The sequence below is a fragment of the Schistocerca piceifrons genome, chromosome 1, assembly GCF_021461385.2.
Source record: "Schistocerca piceifrons isolate TAMUIC-IGC-003096 chromosome 1, iqSchPice1.1, whole genome shotgun sequence".
Taxonomy (NCBI): domain Eukaryota; kingdom Metazoa; phylum Arthropoda; class Insecta; order Orthoptera; family Acrididae; genus Schistocerca; species Schistocerca piceifrons.
This window is the reverse complement of record NC_060138.1, coordinates 607,763,830-607,784,353: the sequence shown is the minus strand read 5'-3', so window position 1 is coordinate 607,784,353 and position 20,524 is coordinate 607,763,830. Positions and strand designations below refer to the sequence as shown.

Sequence of the window (20,524 nt, the reverse complement as noted above, 5' to 3'; positions counted from 1 at the left end):
GAAAGCACTTCATGTAAAGCTGTACTAAGGTTAGTGAGAAAAGCAGTGCAAGGACTTGCGGATTGAAGAAATGTGCACTGTCTTGCTTGTCTGTTGTCTTATCCTGTATTAATTTTATGTCACACAAAACATCAAGTTATTAGCTAGTAGGCAATAAAGAGTGCAAGTTTTCTGAAGAGTTCCTGCTCTCCCGGTTACAATCCCATCCAGTATTTATTGTGAGTTTTTAAAACGGGCCATGTTGTCAAACCGGCCGACTGGGAGCAGGAGAGGCACCACAGGACCTTTTAATTTCCACTGTTCTGAATGTAGCTTGATGGCATCCATTACAAAATGTTACACGTTTGAGTTCCACAGAGCGAAATACAGTGACGTGCGATTCATGAAGTTCCGCCGATCTCGAAGGTATGCCATTGTCAGAAGCGTGCTGTAAAAGGTATAATGTGCGTGAATTGCAGAACTGTGTACCATTTTAACTGTGTAAACATCAATCCCAATCTAAAGACATGGCTTTGTTCGCAATGTATCAATGCAAATCTTGCTCTCAGTATACACAAAAGAGACGGTAAAGACGACGTAATTGCAGTGCTTTTAAGTGAAATGTGCGCTTTACATAACAGATGTGAGGAACTAGAGAAGAAAAACAGCCAATATAAGAAACGGTTATACAATGATGATGCTATAAAAACTCGATCTCCAGACTACTTAAGTTGTACTGGCTGTTAGAACTTACATCCAGATGCAAACACCGCAGCTGTAGAAAAATCTGAAGTGAACAATTTAGCACAAGAAAAGTGTAAGAAGTCGCAGATGTTTGGTAAAAGTGAAGAAATAGTTATTTACTCTGACAGTCATGGACGAAATCTCTCAGAAATATTTCGTTATGAACTCAATGTGAAAGCATGTGGCTTTGTTAAACCTGGGGCGCCCATGAGGGAAGTTATCAAAAGTATCGACCAGGAATATTTAGAAAACAAAAACAGAAGTATTGTGTTGATTGGGGGAGCCAATGATGTTTATAGAAATGAACTAGCATCTGCTATCGGTAACCTGAAGCAAGTTGTACATTCTGCAAGAGAGAGCATCGTAATTGTAACTGGAATACCTCACAGACACGATCTGATGACTACTTCCTGCGTAAATTTCGAAATTAAAAAGGCAAACAGGCAGTTCCACAAGATCTGCAAAATGTACCCAAATGCACATTTTCTTAGTGTGGACTTTCTTCAAAGGTGCAACTACACAAAACATGGAATGCAACAGAACGGAAGTGGCAAAAGGTTACTCAGTGAAAAAATTGTATGTACACTAGAAAGACTCAGTTTGCAAGATAACAGTCTTTACAATACAGCCATCCCAATGATGTATCCAAAAACAGTCGAGCAGCTATCAGTATCAGTTGATTACCACTTCAAAAGCAATGGTACTGTAAATACAACTCCTGCTAACATGCCAACAGAGAGAACAGTGACAGAAGCAGTAGGTCTACCTGAAAAGGTGAAGTCAACAAAAGCTACATTAACAGGAGCATCAGTCCCAGCGATGACAGAATAACCCAGGCAGCCAGTAGTATCACCAGCAACTACAAATGAAAAGACAACTACAACAGATAGAATTGTGTCTAGTGGAAGAAATGTCATGCTGCCTTCCCGTTTCGATGATTTTTTTTGTGTGCAGGCCTGAAGAAGAAAAAGCCAATACCGTAAACAGTGTCAAATGTTTACTACCACATGACTTTAGGCAGACTCCTCTGGAATCTCAGTCAAGAAATAACAACACTGACAGAATAAAGAAGGTAGGGTTATCAATTTTTCATCAAAATGTGAGAAGCCTCCCTAACAAAATAGACCAATTGCTTATCTACATTAATGAGAAAGACTGTATAAATAATGCCCAGATATTGTGCTTCACTGAGCACCATGTTACTAGCAACTGCATCATGCCCTTTTTACCAAGTTACAACTTAGCAACCCAATACTGTAGAGTAAATAAAGAAATGGGGGGAGTGGCAATATATGTCAAGGAAAATTTTGGCTACAAAGTAACTGACATTACGAAATACTGTATGGACCAACATTTTGAAGCATGTGCTACTGAAATAAAAACTAATCTCAATTCATTAATAGTCCTGGCTGTTTACAGGGCACCATCAGGAAGTATAAAAATGTTTTTTAGTCTCATGGACCAGGTATTGTCAGTTTTATTTTCAAAAACAAAGGATATTGTAGCCTTAGGTGATTTTAATGTAGACTGTCTGACTGATAATAACAATAGAAGTAACTTCCAGAACGTGATGTCCACTTATAATCTGAATTCAGTAATCAATTTTCCCACTTAGAATCACACCAGATTCCCAAACTATGATAAACTATGTATTTTTAAATGTAAGTAGATACCAGAACGTTAATGTAAACCAGGTTATAAATGGTCTCACAGACCATGATGGTCAATTAATCACTCTTCAAAGTGTTAACCCTCTTGTTAAACTATCTCCCCAGTGGAAATGTATAAGAATAATGAACAAAGAGGCAAAAGAATCCTTCAACTGTAAGTTGCAGCTAATGGACTGGTCCTTTATTTACAACATTGATAATGCTAATGACAAATTTAACTATTTTATAAATGATTTTTCTACCCTTTTTGAAGAATCCTTTCCAAAGAAATGGGTCAAAAATATTAATCCAAATTCCGTAAGTAAGCCTTGGATCACAGAAGGTATTAAACAGTCATGCAGAACTAAGAGAGAAATTTATGCTAAAATCAGAACAACTAATGATACACAAAAATGGAATCATTATAGATTGTACTGCAAAATTTTAAAGAAAGTAATACAGAGGTCAAAAGCCCTTTTCTATAAGGAGTAAATAGATAAATCTAAGAATAAAATGAAAACAATTTGGAACATTATAAAAAGTGAGACAAAGACAAAAACAAGTGACACAGATGACCTAAAAATCGGGCATGGGGGTAACTTAATAGAAAATCAAAAAAGTGTGGCTGAAATTTTTAACAAGCATTTCCTGTCAGTAACCCAACAAATTGGCTGTGGGCCCTCTGTTGAGGAAGCTATGACTTTATGTCAGGATGCATACTCCAACATAATACCAGAAATGTACATTAATCCTATCACTGTAGAGGAAATTCAAACAGTCATCTGGTCTTTAAAGTGTAAGAACTCTGCAGGAGTAGATAATGTATCCAATAATTTATTGAAATTTTCATGTAAATGGATTAGTGATATTCTGTGCCATATTTTTGATGCTTCATTTCAACAAGGCATTTTTCCTGAAAGACTCAAGTATGCCATTGTGAAGCCCCTACACAAGAAGGGTGATAGAGCTGAGCTCACTAACTACTGCCCTATTTCACTGTTAACAGCCTTCTCTAAAATTCTATAAAAATTAATGCACAATAAAATTACTGAACACCTCACAATGAACAGACTTATCAACAAGAGCCAGTTTGGCTTTCAAAGGGGCTGTTCAACTGAGGATGCAGTGTATGCACTTACAAATGAAGTACTTGAATGTCTAAATCAAAAAATGATAGGAATTGGTGTTTTCTGCGACTTATCAAAGGCATTTGATTGTGTAGATCACCACATTCTCATGCAGAAAGCCAAACTACTTGGAATAAAAGGGCTGTCACAGGTAACTGGCTGCAATCTTATCTTCAGGAAAGAAAACAGAAAGTAATTTTAAACAGCTCAGATGAGTCAAGGGATACCTCCGCACAGTCTGAATGGACTTCTATTAGTTGTGGTGTGCCTCAAGGCTCAACTCTGGGGCCACTGTTGTTTTTGATGTTTATAAATGACTTACCATTGTGTGCAAGCCTGCCTTGCAAATTTACTCTTTTTGCTGACGATACCACCATCTTCATGAGTGGAAAATCAGATGTTAATTTTGAGGAGTCAGTTAACAACATACTCTTTGAAGTGATTAACTGGTTCAGTGTTAATGGTCTCTCTCTAAACTCAAGTAAGACAAGTTTTATCCAGTTCTATACAAAAACAAAAAAAAAAAAAAGTGAGAGAAATAAATGTAACATGTGGAAATCAACCAATAGAAAGAATGGATGTGTCTGAATTTCTTGGAGTACATATTGATAGCAAAATGAGCTGGTCCTTCCATATACAACAGACCCTAAAAAAATTAAGCTCGGCTATGTACGCTATCAGAATGATGTCTTCCATTGGAGATTTAACCACTATGAAGTCCGCATACTATGGGTATTTTCACTCCGTTATGTGTTACGGAATTATCTTCTGGGGAAATTTAGCTTTGGCAAAGAAAATATTTGTGGCCCAGAAAAGGGCAATTAGAATTATGTGCAGAGTACCCCCTAGGACATCATGCCGTAACCTTTTCAAAAAGCTGCAAATAATGACCACTGTATCGCAGTACATATATTCGCTGATGTGTTTTGTAATTAAGAACCCTGCTCAATTTCCATCAAATAAGAACTATCACAAATATAATACAAGAGGGAAAGAAAATCCTCATTGTGAACTTAAGAACCTGACAGTTGTTCGGAGAGGTGTCAAATGGTCAGGAACAAAAATTTTTAACAATCTCCCTGACCAGATAAAATGTTTAAGAGAAAATGAATCTCTTTTTAAAGCAAAACTAAAGGAATATTTGTTAAATATGTCTATTTATACATTAGAAGAGTTTTATGATGCAAAAAGGGAAATAGCATTTAGATAGAATTATCCATCTTGTTAACAAAGAAATGTGCTTGCAATTTTTCTCCAAATTAAAACATGAAATTTTGTATTAACACCCAAAGAAATGTGCTGTTATATGTACAATATCTGTTTTTCCTCTAAACTTTGTATTAACTATATGCAGTTATGTAGAAATTTTTTATATATTTAATGAAGACTGTTTTGTATCTTTTTGTATGTTTGTTGTTTTGTATATTTGACTCGTTCCACATCTCGTGTGACTGCTCACAATACGAGATCTACGGAACATGAAATAAATAAATAGAAGAATGCTGTGTGAAGAGGTGTGGCCCTGCACTTTGGCACGTGTAAGACCAAATAATATGTATTAGACTCCCAGAAAATTGTGCGCTACAAAATGGACATATTTTTGAAAAGTAGATTTTTTAAATTTTTGTCGTCCTACCTCAAACGATCGAGGGAGGAGGGGCGCCACTATCTAGTATTGCCTCAGTTCGGAAATGTCGTAGATCCGGGGAAGATCTACAGAGCAGCTGGAAGTTGTAATGGGGAGATGTGGGTAGATTCACGTGACCCGTGTTTACGTTTAGTGATTTTGTTGTTTCCTTTTTGTTTATTGCTCTCACACCAAATGAAAACAAAACGGATTTCTGTGAGCGGGAGCTATCAGGTGAATTAAAATACATTCACATAATTACGGAAGGCTAAAATATGTTATAAGTTTCAGATTTTATTTTATTTCCCCTTTCTGACAGTCAAGCATTAATCGCATTGCAGAACAATGAGGAAGTTATTTTTTTCGATTTGCTAAAGAAATTTTGCTTTTATTGACTTTTTCGCTGAAACGACCAATTTATTTGAAACTGTTGCTAGTTTCAACTGGTCGCTGAATTTCAGGTGCACGTTTTCATCTTATAGCACATATGGCATTATGCCATAATAAAGAACTAAACATGAGATAATAAAGTACTGGTACTCCAAGAAAATTTACCTCCGAATCTGGACATACGAATATGCACTTTAATGAACTGAACCTATTTCTAATAGGTCCTGGGAAAATACTGCGAATGGCGGATTGAAAAGCGTTACTTTCACAGTAAATTTCCTTTTATGCAAGATTATGTGCGAGAATGTACTATGAATTTCTTAAATCGCAGAGCTTTTGAATCTCATTTAAAAATCAACTCTTTGGGGATGACCATTTAGAATAATTTCGAGCCCAGATGATCTGACATTTATGTTGTTCTTAAAAATTTTACTGGCACATTTTTGTGATGTTTCTCAAAATGTAAAACGCGCAAAAAGTGGCAACATTGTATGTGAAAGCTTTTCTTTTCTTGTAGCAACACTACGCATATTAATTTAAACCATTAACTTTTCCTATTCGTTTGTTCGTGTTGCTTAACAGTGGTGTTGCTATTGGCTGACTTCATCATGTGTCCTATGTTCTGAATATCCGCTGTTGTCGACTGGCGAGATCACATGACGTGAGCTCTGACTGGCTTACAAAACCACATCGCAAACGGAAGAAGTGTATTTTCACCCGGAAGGAAGTGTACTTTTAACCGGGAATTCTGGAAAAATCCGGGAATTCCCCCCCCCCCCCCCTTTTGTCCACGTATACACCCTGATCAATTTTATTCTGTTTGGTGTCATTCGAAAGTAAAAGAATAGAGCTATAATATAAAAATTATTAAAGTGCTGTGTCTAAGCAACAAATGTTTGAAAATTTGTAATTAATGTAATTTCTCACCAATATTTTTTGCAAATTTCAGGAATTTTTTTCAGCATAATCACAAGTTTCACCATCTGAATTTTTGTTTCAAATAATTTCTACTGTCATACTTTTCAACATAAAAAAATCAGAAGGGGGTTTGCCCTCTATTGTTAGATCCTATACTTTTTCAATAATGCTGTATTAATTAATTGCTTCAAATAGCTAATCAACAATGCATGAAACAACAATGAAAAATTCAGTCTAGCAGCAACACTCACATGCAACACAGGCTGTCTTGATTTTGTGCTTCTTACATAAGCAGCCATTCTGTCTGGTAAGTTATTTGAAAGTACAGTTGAACCCCTCAATATGATAAAGTTTGGGAAATAGAACCCCTCAGTGCGAGATAGTGAAAAGGAACAATTGAAATTAAAAAGAGAGAGAATTCATCCAATCCATACATAGTTGCGCAGTAACGTATAACTGGGCAGACTGAATTTTAACTTCCATAAGCGCAAAGGGTTGCATTTTTTCAATGTTTTACAGTGCCCTCCGATGTTGTATAATATTTATGAAACGACACTAGACCACTCAATCATATTATAACCTACAAATGTTGTTGCAGTTTATGCTTTGTTTAATTGTGGCTTGTTATCAGATGTTTTTGCGAATTTTATTTATCAAATAATGTAATGAGTAAAAGAAGATCACACATTTTATTTAACATTTTTTTTCTGTGTTTTTTTTTATATCAATTATCATTAGAAATAATGATATTTTCATATAAATATTATTATTTATTAATAATAAATAATTTTGTTTCATACAAAATTATATTATGATCAATGATAATTCATTTAAAAATACATTAAATTAAAATTTAGTCATATTTATAACTCCATTTTGAAAGTTTTTTTTTGTAATTAGTTATTACTTTTGAAATTATTATTAATCCACTATATGATATCATCAATTTAATTATAAATTAAAAAATTGAGATTTGTATATTAATTTATTTATTAAACGTAATTTGTATACTTGAAATATATATTACCTTGAAACCAATCACTAATCCATTCAATTTTAACATTATATAACAAAGTAACAAATAAAGAATTATTTTGTCATTGATTTTGTCATTGACAGTTGAAAGGTAATTTTTAGATGTTTCATTTTAAAGGCCGTTAAGACGTTATCAGTACTACATTTTTAAGGTTATAAGTGTTTTACATATTTTCACAGAATTTAAACAAAAAATATTTTCTTTATTTATGTAAAATTTATTACTTATATACCATAATTCAAATAAAATAAAACAAATTATAATAAATGTGCCATAAGGACATTTTATCTCCCATGGGGGATAACCTTCCAGGGATGGATGAATGTGAAGTTGAAGATCAAGAATATACACCAGATCTATCTACAGCTCTTCAAGAACTTAATGAAAGTTATGAATTACTTGAAATTTCACCATTTAAGTTTACCAAGAGAGCACAAGACAGGGGTCCAGAATACATTCAATCCAAGTCTCATCGCTTAGCTTTAAAATTCCAGCAAACAGCATCAGAAAAAAAATGTGTCTGAAGGAACTAGCAGTGCTGAATGTACAGACTGTAATATTTTAATGCAAAATCTTAAAGAGAAATTCAGCAGAAGTTCTGTTAAAGAAAAGCTACAAATACTAACTTTAGCACCAACTTCATGGAGTAAAGAAAAAATATAAATGTTTTTTAACACTACCAAATACATGGTAAAGAAATCAAGGGTATTGCTAAAAGAAGATGGTATTTTGTCAAAAGGGAGTTATAAAGTGGGAAACATAATAGGTAAGGATGTGGAAAAAAGTGTCCAGAATTTTTACTGTGAAGATGATATAAGTCGCATTTCTGCTAATAAAAAAAGACTGTCTGTCTGTCCCTTCAGAAAATGGCTAAAGAGTATAAAACAAAAAGACCAATTTTACATAATCTGGAAGATGTATACTTAGCTTCCAGAGAAAAATACCCTGAAGATAAAATTTGTTTTACTAAATTTTGTGAACTTAGGCAAGTATGTGTTACTGTAAACAGTCGTGGAATGCATAACGTATGTGTATGCACATATCACCAAAACTGAACTTCTACAGAAACTTGTGTGCAATCTGGAAAACAAGGAGTGCATGCCGCATCGCTGTTCTTGGTGTCCTGACGAATATGAACTGCACAATTTTAGCTGGAGTCCCTACAAGATTGTGAAAATGTTGTATTCAAACAATGGACGCAAACTGATCGACCAACGCTGGAGACATTAATGAAGATGACCGATGAATTTGTTGAGTATCTCATGCAAAAACTTCAAAACTTAACACAACATCATTATATATCAAAATCTCAGAGTCACTACTTCAAATCAACCAGAGAATCCCTCCCTGATACTACATACATCATCGTAGTGGATTTTGTAGAGAACTATACCTGTTTGCTTCAGGATGCTGCACAAGGATTTCACTGGCAGAACATTCAAGTCACCCTTCATCTTTTTGTGGTGTACTTTAAAACAGATGATTGCATTAAGTCAATGTCATTGTGTTGTATAAGTGACTGTTTTCAGCATGATACAAACACATTCTATGTTTTCCAGAAAACTGCTTTCGCTTATGTATTGGAGCAATTACCACACATCCAGCATGTTATGTACTTCAGTGATGGCAGTTATGCACAATATAAAAACTTTAAGAACTTTTTAAATTTGTGCCATCACAAGCAAGATCATGGAGTAACTGCAGAATGGAATTTTTTTGCCACTAATCATGGCAAAAAAGCATGTGATAGAGTTGATGGTTCTATTAAATGTTTAGCAACAAGAGCAAGTTTACTGCACCCATATGGCAGTCACATTTTAAGTCCAAAAGATCCGTTTACATTTGACAAAACTCATGTTCCAGGAATAGAAACCTTTTATGTTGGAACAGAGGAGATAACAAAGTTGACAAACATGTTACAAAAACAATTTGAGACTGGTTCTACCATTCCTGGGACAAGAGTGAATCATTTTTTCAAACCACTGAATGAAAACAAGTTGCTGATAAGGTGTGTTTCATCATCTACTAAAGTCATTCAAATTCCTCTTGGAATTCGAAACACTGCCTCAACACAATTAAAGAGGAAACATTTGTCACAGCTATCTACAATAACCAGTGGTGGCTTGGAAAAATTCTAGAGATTAGTGAAGAACACAGATGCAAAAGTAAAGTTCATGAGTCCAAGTGGCCTTTCCTCAAGTTATTCATGGCCACGTCACACTGATGTTTGCTGGATACCTTATGATAACATTTTAATGACTTTGCCTGCTCTTAGTGCAAGCACAAGTACTAGTCATTTATATACTTTTAAATCAGACGTAATATTGTCCATTAAAACTTGTTTGAAAGAATGAATGCATTTTAGAATTTTATGAATGTGTTTTATGAGAACTGATCAACATTTGTGACCACTAGGTAAGAGTCACAAAATAAAACGTGTATATTATGTATGTTCTTTCTGTTTTAAATGATTAAACAGAACAAATACCCTTCTGATTTTTTATGTTGAAATGTATGACAATAGGAATTCTTTGAGACAAAATTTAAAATGGTGAAACTTGTGATTTTTACAAAAAAATTAATGAAGTTTATTAAAAAAGATTTTGAAAAATTACTTTGATTACAGATTTGCACATATTTATATAAACAGTTGCAGCATTATTATAGTTTGGTGATATAGTTGGTCCTTTTATCTTTCTAATGACACCAAATTGAATAAAATTGATTTATAAATAAGGGAGTTATTGTAGTTAAAAACTATTGACCTACCTTTCGTACTGACGCCAGATGGAGAAAATGCTAGACATTTCAAAATGGCCTCCTGACTACAGTTGTGATCTAAAAGTCTGAAAAAATTATTTTATCACTTTCTGTGTATGTACTTTGGTACACCAAATTTTCACAAATATCTTTGACATGATGGCAATGAGATTTCTTTATTTTGGGTGATTTTAAATGAAATGAGCCTGATCAGACCTCGTATGAGTGCTGTTCTTAAGACATTTGTTTTGTGTCAAAATTGAGTCTGACTGAGAATTTATCTGGATGTGAGTAACCACTCTAGATGAACTCAAATTAATCATAGAATGTTTTTATTGCCCACCCATATTCTGATGTAACAATTGTAGAATAATTCAAAGAAGTCTTTGCTCAGCAATGTGCAAGAACTGTGATATTAGTTGGAGGGAACTTTAACCTACCAGATAAACTGTGACATCTATGGATTCGTTACAGGTGGTATGGACAGACAGAAGCTCTGAACACTTTCTCTGAAAACTATTGAGCAAGTTATGTGACACCCCAGGCGCAGTAAAAATAGTTTAGACGTAGTAGTGGCAAATAGGTCTGACCTTATTTACACTGTCAGTATGGAAACATGGATTATGGGTGAAAAAGACATGCCTTGATTTAATAACAAAATTCAGAAAACACTGAGAAAACTTGAGATTGTTACCTTCTCAGTTCACAAAAGAATGCAGTAATTTAAGCAGATAAAAATTGTAGAAATTCATGTATCTATAAAAAGAATGTTGTGCGAAGCATACAGCAATTTCCACTGTCACACCTTATTTTGTTCCTGCATAACAGTTGCTGCATGGATTAAAGGCTTCTTTTCAGTCTCTTGTAGACCACAATAAAGTGGCCGATACCAGACAGAAAAAGGAAAGCTAAATGTTTAAATTTCAAAATTAACAAATCATTCACACAGGAGTATCATACAGAATACCGCAATTTGATCACCTGTAGAAGAATAGACCCATGAAATTTCAGAAAAATATCCTTAATGTTGATTTGTTGCAAAGTTATTGGTCATAGACTAAGTATGAATATGGTAAAGTTCCTTGCGGAAGCAAAACTTATTTCTGCAGATCAACACAGATTTTGAAAGCATTATTAGTGCAAAATTCAACCTACCTTTTTCTTGCACGACATCCTATGAATCACAGATGAAGAGTAATAGGCACCATCCACATTCCTAGATTTCTGGAAAGCATTTGACACAGTGCAACAGTACAGACTGTTAACAAAAGTCCAAGCGTGTGCAATAAGGTCTCAGATATGAGAGTGACTTGAAGACTTTGTAAGTAAAAGAACCCATTAAGCTATCCTGGGTGGTGGGGGTTCATAAGAGACAGCGGTATCATCAGAAGTGCCCTAGGAAGAGTAATAGGACCACTTTTGCTCTTTCCATATGTAAATGACCTGATGTATTACTACTGATCACATGTGTGTAGGAATATATCGCTCTAAATGTGGGAATATGTAAGGTAATGAAGATGAGTAAGAAAACAATCCTGTAATGTTCAAATATGGTATTAGTGGTGTACTGCTTGACGACACTCATGTCTACTAATATCTAGGTTTAATGTTGCAAAGTAACATGAAATGGAATGAGCACATAAGATTAGTTGTAGTGAAGGCAAATTTGCGACTAGTTTATTGGGGAAATGCTAGGAAAGTGTTATAAGATAGACAGCGTACAGAACACTTGTGTGATACTTACGACTAAGAATTGTCTCTTTTCTAGCAGTGCAGAACAGTATACTGCGATTTATGTAGATCTCTCCATATGTGTTTGTTGCATTAGTATTATTAGTAACTCATACCTATGTTCCCTGTACTGCTAATGCACTTTGTGGAAAATAAACACCCCTCCCCCAACTCCAGGTGTGTCTGTCCATTTTGTTGCCAGTAATTTGTGAGGCAAGCCGCAGAATGTTTGATATAACTTTAAGAAACACCCTATAGTTGATGTTTGTGTCATAGTGTGGTAGACTGAATGGGTATTTGCCAGCTCGCTCTTTAGTTTTCAAACCTATGGAGGAGGGAGGTGAACTACCACAAACACCTGCCTTCCATCATGTGTCCATCTCCCACCACCCCAACCCCCCTCCTCCACCACTTTGTTACACACTCAGAATGCAATTTTCTCCCTTAATACATTTCTGCTGCGCTTACATGGGCTACACACATTTGATATTTGTTCTTAACCACTTTCATTTAACAGTAAACATTAATTTTTTACCATTACAATGTTTTTGCTACGATCCTCAGTTTTTGAATAATGCAAGAAAAACATAGAAAAGTTATTTTTAAAACCCATCCCCATAAGCCTCCATCCCCTCCTGCCCCCTACCCCTTGCTCACACTCTACTAGTAAGGATAAAAACTTTGTTGTTCATGGAAATCTCTCCCACCAATATAGGGGATAAAAACTAGGGGAGGACAGATTTAAAAATATTCAACAGAATGTTGACCAAACTGTGAAGATAACCAAGGAGAAGTATAGAAAGAGAATTAGAGATCAGGGAGAGAAAATAAAAACATTGGGATTTGCTGGCTATATTGTAATTCTGCCAGAGATGGGAAAGGACTTGCAAAAGCAATTCTATGGAATGGATCATGTCTTGAAAAGAGATTATAAAATGAACAGCAACAAAAGTAATGGAATGTAGTTGAATTAAGTCAGGTGAAGCTGACAGAATTAGATTATGAAATGAGATGCATAAAGTAGTTGATGTGGTTTGCTGTTAGGGCAGCAAAATAACTGATGATGTACAGAGCACATAAGATGTAAAAAGCAGACTGACAGTAGCAAGAAAATCATTCCTGAAAAATCAAAGTAACATGCAAGTGATTCAGAAAGTGTTGGTGTGGAGCGTAGCCATGTACGGAAATGATATGTTGGCAATAAGCAGTTCAAACAAGAAGAGAATAATAGCTTTTGAAGTACATGGTTATTCTAATGATGGATCCATTTTCAGAGAGTCATATTTATTCAAGTACAAATTCAAAATGAACAAGCTTTATACCAATGAAAAGAGGAAGTTTCAAAGTTTTTTCCATGATGTTTGATATCAATTTAATAAATTTAATAACATGTAATAATTTGTAATTAATTAGCTTTAATAATTATTTAATAATAAGAAATGTGATAAATGTTCAATGTGGCCACTGTTGGGTGCACAGCAAACAGAGTGGTTGGTAGAGGCAGGACGTAAACAGCTTCCATCACATAACCCCATAAGAAATAATCACAGGGTGTGAGATCAGGAGATCTCAGTGGCCAGAAGTGCAGAGCCAGGTCCTCAAAGACCGTGCGATCGGTCCATTGCTGAGGAAGGGAGTCATTCAAAAAGCCTTGTACATCACGGTGCCAATGGGGTGGAGCTCGATCCTGTTGGAAAGTGAAGTCCTGAAAATCTTCCATAACTTGAGGAAACAGCCATTGTTTCAACATGTCCAGGTACATGATTCCCGTTACAGTTCTTTCCGCAAAGAAAAATGGTCCATAAACCTTTCTACGGGATACGACGCAGAACGTGTTGATCTTCGGTGAGTCTCTTTCATGTTGCAATGGTGAATGTGGATTATCCAAACCCTATATGCAGACATTGTGTCTGTTGACTTTTACACTAAGATGGAACATCGCTAAGAATTACATGCTGTATAAATGCGTCATCCTCCATCTTTGCTAGCTCATAACCCAAAATGCAAGAAGCTTCTCTTTGCCCTTGGGGGTTGAGAGCTTGCACAAGTTTAATTGGTAGGGCTTGTACAGCAAATGCCATCTCAGAACTTCCAACTTTCCATACAGTTGGTTGAGGTATTCCAAGTTCTCAACTGGCTCTAATGGTAGGCTTACTGGGATTTCTTGAATCCATCAGACGTCATCCTCTGAAACACACAGTTGGCCTGTGCTTTTTCCTTTGCCCACATTCCCAGTCTGTTTAAAGTGCTTAAACCAATGACTAAAGCTTTTGCGAGTTGGTGGTTATACACCAAATTTGGTACAAAATGCCCATTGCACTACAATTTGCAACTCACTTTTCACAAACTTAAGAATGCAGACAATGTTGTGCTCCACAGTCTCCATCTCACTCAACTGATAGTGAAACTGAATGAAGGTCCTGTTGTCGCACGAACTCTACTGGCTGCTTCTGAAACCATCACCACCCACCCGCCGATGCCTGCCAAAAGCTTTGAAACTTCCTCTTTTCATTGGTATAAAGCTTGTTCATTTTGAATTTGTTCTTGGATACATATGAATATTTGGAAATGGGTCCATCATTTAGAATAACCCTGTATGTTGCTATAGAAGAATGATGATTAGGTGGGTGGCTGGAATAACAAATAAGGAAGTATTGAGTTGAATTGGGGAAAAAATAAATTTGTTGTAAAACTTGAGTCAGAGAAGGGATTTGTTTGATAGGACACAACCAGAGCCATTAAGGAATTGTCAGTTTTGAAGTGAAAGGCAATGTAAGGGGTAACAATTGTGGAGGGAGACCAAAGCTTGATGCATTAACAAGATTCAAATGCATGCAGGTCGTTGTAATTAAGCTTAGCTGAAGAGGCTTACACAGGGTAGACTAGCGTGGAGAGCTGCATCAAACGAGTGTTTGGACTGAAGATCACTATAACAACAACAACAACAAAATTTCCCACAAATTGTTATAACCAGATATTTTTACTGGTTGACTGATTCCAGTTTTGACTTACTGATACGAGGGTCGTCCACAAAGTAAGTTCCGTTTCTATTTCTACCCATGGCAGCGCAACGATTGCAGTTCTAAGCATGTGTGGCAGTTACTCTGATTCAAGGAGAAGACATGTACGCCATTTTCAGATCGCTGCTGCCAATGTGTGCTTCTTTATAATGTCAGCTGTAATTGAAAATGCTACTGTGTGAAATCAGGTCTGTGATTTGTTTTCTAAATGCAAGGAAAGTTAAACCAAAGGAAATTCATTGACAAATCTGCAAGATTTACAAACAAAATGCTATGAGTGATTCAATGGTTAGAAGATGGGCCAGACTGTTCAGTGAAGGACGTGATCAAGTGCATGATGAAGAACGAAGTGGACGCCTGTCTGTGGTTAGTGATGAACTGGTTCACACAATTGAAGATAAGATTTTAAGCACAATCGTTAAGTTGACACTTAGTGACCTTGGTATGGAAGTTCTGCAAACAACACAATCACTAATTCATGAAATTGTTACTGAAAAACTGAAATTTTGAAAACTTTGCTCACATTTGGTACCCAAAATTCTTTCTGAACAACACAAAAAACAATGGATGGACATTGGACTTCAGTTTCTGACACGCTACAATGAAGAAGGCGATGGCTTTCTTTCTCAGGTAGTCATGGGGGATAAAACTTGGGTATCATACGACACCCCTGAACAAAATGGGAATCGATGGAATGGAGGCACACTTCATCCCCAACAAAGGTTAAGCCTAAGCAAATCTTGAAACCTCAAAAAGTCACATCCACCTTTTTTTGGGACAGAAAAGGTATTTTGCTGATTGATTTCTTACCACGGGGCCAAACAATTGCATGTGGTTACTGCAAGACCATTAAGAAATTGCACTGCACAATACAGAACAAGTGCCGAGGATTACTGTCAAAAGGTGTTGTCTTTTTTCCACGATAATGCCTGACCTCACACGGGGAATGTGACCAAACAACTCTTACGGGAATTTCACTGTGACACGTTTGATCATCCTCCGTACAGTTTGGACCTCGCTCCTAGTGACTTTCATCTCTTATTACACCTAAAATCTGTCCTAGGTGGTCAACACTTGAACGATGATGACGAGCTGAAAGAACATGTTACCACATGGTTGAGTACACAGGCGGCAACCTTCTATGAAAATGGCATGAAGAAGGCCACGCTATGACAAGTGCCTACAAAATTTTGGAAGCTATGTAGAAAAGTAGTTTAACAGTTGTAGATTTTTGTACAGTAAATATTTTTTTTCTGTATCTGTATATGTTTGTTTTATATAACCAAACGGAACTTACTTTGTGGACATACGGTATACATGATACTTTTCTGTGTTTTGTGAAGTGCACAGTTTTGCATTTCTCTACATTTAAGACAAATGCTAAAGTTTTCACTACTTTGAAGCTTTATTAAGATGTGAATGAATATATGTGCAAATTTTTTCGTACAATACATTGTAGATACCTGCATCACCTGCAAAAAGTCAGGTTGCTACTAATAATGGACAGCAAGAGTCCCAACATATATCCATGGGGCACACATGAAGTTACTTCTACTTCTGTCAGTGACTGTTGTGTCATCCCTACCAAGAAGTCATGAATCTATTCACAAATTTTATTCGATACCGCCATCCAGTTGTGCTTTAGTTAACAAGCATTGATGTGGAACAGAGTTAGAGCATCAACAAAATGGGACAGTAGTTTCATATATCACTTGTACTACTCTGTGGTACTGTGGTAGATGAATGTGAGCTGTACTTTGTTCCAACCATTGTGCAGAGTTTGCTGTTTGGAAATCCATTGTATATTATGGTTGAAATGAGAGGTAGCTCATTAGCAAACGGTCAGAGATTCCATTGGGCCCCAGAGCATTGTTTAATTTTAACAGTTTCAGCTATTTTTTGAGTACTCTGACACTAATATCTTTATCATTCATCTTCGTAGTGGCATGAGAACTAAACTGGGGCAGTACTCGTGTGTTTTTCCTTGTAAAGTAACATTTGAAAACAGAGTTAAGCATTTTTTCTTTTGATTTGCTATCTGTCCTATGCTGAGGAATAAGAGACAGTTGTGCCCTCTATGGCGTTGTATAGAAATCTGTAGGCTGTGATTCTCTCTGCAGAATATCAACTGAGAAGATTTTGAGGAACTTAAATCTTAAAATATGATTACACCACACCAAATTCAGCTATGCAGGTAAGTTGCAGCATTGGTGTACTGCACTCACACAGACATTACTGATTGTTTTGTTTATGGTGTTATTTGGTGCTTGCATCATGGTGGCAGAGCATTTATGCACTTTGTGTATTATTATATAGTACAAAAGGGATTGCTCATATACTAGACCACAGCTCCACATATTAGCGAAAAGTAGACATTCCAAAGGAGGTGCAAACAATGAATATTGGACAACAATATTAGTAACAGTGACCACTTGTTAAGAGGGTGACTAGTACAGACACAACCTGATTGCAGAAAAGGTGCACCCCATGATACACACAGCCATTATAATTCTCTTGAACTGCAATACAAGTGAACAGCTCTGTTCTCAAACACTATATTTGTTGTGAGCCATGTAAATACATTCAATGTTTGTACACCAGCAGAGGAAACTGATCACTGTCATGATCACCTGTGAGAAAGAGCTGAACACAATCAGTGATTTAATACAGAATTTGCTTGATGATACTGTATATGAGTCCAACACAGAAGCCTGCAAGTACAATAACAAAACAGCAAACACATTATTCAAAAGACTAAAGGGCTTTCACAAGGAGCATATTCAGGGCTTAAAACTATAGCTGACACGCATTTGCCAACCTCAGTGGTTCATCAACGTGCCTACGTAGACATTACATTGCTTATCATCAAATTGTGTTCTTTCCTAGGTGATATAGAAGCCTGGCATGACTCTTTAACACTTTCCAGAGATGAAAATTGCATGCAAATCTAGACGAGGGACCCAAGGATATAGTTAACAGTATTGCTGTTACAACTGACACATTTGGGCATTTGAAGCAAATTTTGAAATCAAATTATGAGGATGGAAATATGCTTAGTCAAAGCCACCTTAACATCTGAGAAAACCTCAGTGCTTCTACTTCAAGCAGTTTCGTGGCTCTCAGCGCCGCCTTCATTGAATGCCATAAACCTATCCAGGCACTATCAAGCACTAGGAGATGATGAGGATACATATAGGAAAGTACTTGCCCCCAAACTGCTGTGCACATTCCCAGAAGAAATCTGCAGACACTGGCATCTTGGTGCACAAAGGCAAAAGATCAAAGGGAATCTTACACAACAATGGAGTTTCTGAATGAAGAGGTTGATGGTGCTATCACCACTTGCAAGATGTGGAGGTACCATTACAGAAGAGAATTATGTACCCACAGTATCTTTCATTTGAAGTTAAACGAAAGGTGACAAGAAGAAGAAACAAAAAAAATTCGGAGCCCCTTTTGCGAGTACTGCGGAGAAAGGGGCCATAGGAGCCAATATTGCTGAAAGGTTGCAAGTTTACAGGCTAGAATAGATATTCTGAAGAAAATTAACAATTAACTGCTGTATTTTATGCCATAGATGTGGCCACAACAAAAATCAGCACTTTAAATAGGGAAAATCAACCTGTGCAAAATGTAAGGATGAGCACAACATTTTCATCTGTAATAGACAATTCATGACAGTGAACAAGAGTGAAATGATGACTTCCAAGTTCACATAGTTGCTGACTAGTCATGTGATTATCAGAGGACCAACTGTTCGGAGTAAACTGTCATGTGCCATACTAGACACAGGGAGTCATCCACTTGATAACTCAGTGTCACTTAATAACTGAGTCATCCTACATTTCATCCCTCTCAAGAAAAAAAGGTTCATTTTGGTATGATAGGACACTTCACCAGTGTCCACATGTCAGTTACAGCTTTCAAAAACAGCAATAAATTCCCACATCAACTGACAGTACCACAAGGTGTTGGAGATATGGCCTTGAGGGATGGTACATAGGTGGCAGATCCAATAGGAGACACTGAATGTCTCCCCAAATACCACTGGTTCTTCTTCCCACAGTCTTTGGATACATTTTTAATGTAATCCAAATTGGTAGTGCTGTTAATCAGACAATCGTCAAGTTCATTCATGGTAGCTTTAATAATATGCCTGATGAGTGCAGTGAGTCAGTGTCCTGCTTTTGGGACTTTGAGACAATATTGGCATTACAGAGCATCAAGAGCGAGAGTTGACATCCATGCATAAACCTGTCTCACATTAGTTCCAAGAGTCATACTGATTGGAGAATGTCCGCTAAGTTATATACATATCTCAGAAGTAGTGTATACCAAACTACTGCTGAAACACACCTCTGCCCCTTATAAAAAAAGTTGAAAGGAATGAAGAGTGCTGTCAGTTCTTCCTTTTGTTTATTATGAAAACATGTCAGACTACATTAAGAGGGATCATGTAGAAGTTGCATCTGAGGACTGTATGTTTGGAAACACATTTTACCTGTCACACCACATAATGGAGAAACACAGCAGTGAAAGCATCATATACAACATTGTGTCATCACATTAACTGGACTCTCCATTTTTGAATGGTGCTGTTGAGACAAGACCAATTTTACTTCCAGGCATCCTCACCACCTTGTTACAGTTCTTTTGACTTCCAACGGGATTAATGTATGATATGGAATAAGCCCTCTTACAGTTGACCTTGACCAAAGAGGACGGAGATCTTGCTAGGTTCTTGCAATATTGTGCTGAACAAACTGAGAATGGTGCCTGCACCACTAAGATTGTGTGATAATGTATTGCTTAAAATATTTTCCATTTGTACTTGCTCTAATCCCCTTCCTTCTTTCAGCAGTTACAAGGAAGCTAGAAACAGAAAGTAATGATAAATATGCCCAAGTGTCAGTACTTGTAGACAATTCTACACTGATGGACAATTTTGTAGCTTGTGCGAGAGATGGTGATGAGGCTGAAATGACTTGACCACAATGTTCCTGCAAATAAGCCTTCAACTTTCGAAATGGGTGATTAATTCCAGAGACATGAAGGCTATATGACAAGCCAAAGGCCTTAGAAGCAACTCTTTACCTTGAGTTTTGAGAATTAACTTGAATAATGGAGATGACTCTATATCCACTGACTACCAGAACATAGCTGGAGATTTGACTGGCACACTGGCAACCACCAGAAACATTCTTTGTGCAGTAGCTCAGTTCTACATACTCTTAGTCTGTTCACACACATTGTGATTGTTGCTAAACTAAACCTTCAAGACACTTGGCTTAGGGTTCTTGCTTGGGAGGAAGTTTTGTTCACAGATCTTGCATGTAGTTGGCACTCTTGGATTTCAAAACTTCATTATCTCTCATTGTGCACTCTGACAGGGATAGATATGATAGCCAAAAGTGAGTGTGCAGAGGTGCAAGTGTTCTGTGATGCATCTGAAAGAGCCTGTGATGCTGTTTCGTATGTTCCGGCAACCGGTGAAGTTGGTTATGTAGGACATATCGTTTGTAGGTAGAACAAGCTAGCACCAA

General features: G+C 36.5%; 1 protein-coding gene across 2 annotated transcripts in view; it reads left to right on the top strand.

Moving 5' to 3' along the window:
- Positions 1-20,524, top strand: part of LOC124787601 (multiple inositol polyphosphate phosphatase 1) — a 218,652-nt gene that overhangs the window by 57,453 nt on the left and 140,675 nt on the right. The window lies entirely within an intron of this gene.